Below are 1,304 nucleotides of genomic sequence, written 5' to 3'. Positions count from 1 at the left end.
CAGAGTGTTCCAGAATGTTCCAGAATGTTCCAGAATGTTCCAGAATGTTCCAGAGTGTTCCAGAGAGTTCCAGAATGTTCCAGAATGTTCCAGAATGTTCCAGAATGTTCCAGAATGTTCCAGAATGTTCCAGAGTGTTCCAGAATGTTCCAGAATGTTCCAGAGTGTTCCAGAATGTTCCAGAATGTTCCAGAGAGTTCCAGAATTTTTGCCATAGTCCAGAGTCTTTCTCATATTCTTATCGCCATGGAGATGGTCAGGGCTCGTCCAATCAGGATGGTTCTGTGTTGCTGCTCAGTCTGCAGCCTATCAGAGTGTGGTGGGCGGGCCCGCAGCTGCAGGCAGACACACGACAGGTCAAACAACAGGCTGGACTGTGTTATAACAACTATAATGAGTTATAACAGCTATAATGAGTTATAACAACTATAATGTGTTATAACAACTATAATGTGTTATAACAACTATAATGAGTTATAACAGCTATAATGTGTTATAACAACTATAATGTGTTATAACAACTATAATGAGTTATAACAACTATAATGAGTTATAACAGCTATAATGAGTTATAACAACTATAATGAGTTATAACAACTATAATGAGTTATAACAGCTATAATGAGTTATAACACCTATAATGTGTTATAACAACTGGGGCAAGAGATGAAGTTTTAGAAAAGCTCTTAAAATGTAATTCGTTATTGCAATCATCATTCTAGGTCATCTACATGTGTCATATGTGAGGGTTGGGATGATACAGGGGTGTGTGTGTGTGTGTGTGTGTGTGTGTGTGTGTGTGTGAGTGTGTGTGTGTATCTCACCACGGGAGGTGATGTAGCAGTCGAGGCAGCTCAGGAGCCCGTTGCGAATCCTCACGTCTGTTCCTGCGCTGGTGTCACCCAACACCCCATCACACACCCCACACTGAGAGAGAGAGAGGGGGGGGGGAGGGGGGAGAGGGGGGGGGAGGGGGGAGAGGGGGGGGGAGGGGGGAGAGGGGGGGGGGGGAGAGATAATTAATTAATTAATTAAAATCTCATTATCAGCAAATGATAAAGAATCAGATAACAACAATGCTTTTGTTCATCTGCCTTAGAATTCTCAGAAAATGAGTGTGTGTGTGTGTGTGTGTGTGTGTGTGTGTGTGTGTGTGTGTGTGTGTGTGTGAGGTACCTTAAAGCATTGGATGTGGAAGTACAGGCCGAGCGTGTGGATGATCATGGCGGCTCCTTTACCCAGCGGACGAGAGCAGCCGGAACACTGCCTCCTTCCACTAACACACCTACACACACACACACACA

The sequence above is a fragment of the Nansenia antarctica genome (genome assembly GCF_963989245.1).
Source record: "Nansenia antarctica genome assembly, chromosome: 3".
Classification (NCBI taxonomy): domain Eukaryota; kingdom Metazoa; phylum Chordata; class Actinopteri; order Argentiniformes; family Microstomatidae; genus Nansenia; species Nansenia antarctica.
This window is presented reverse-complemented; position numbering follows the sequence as displayed.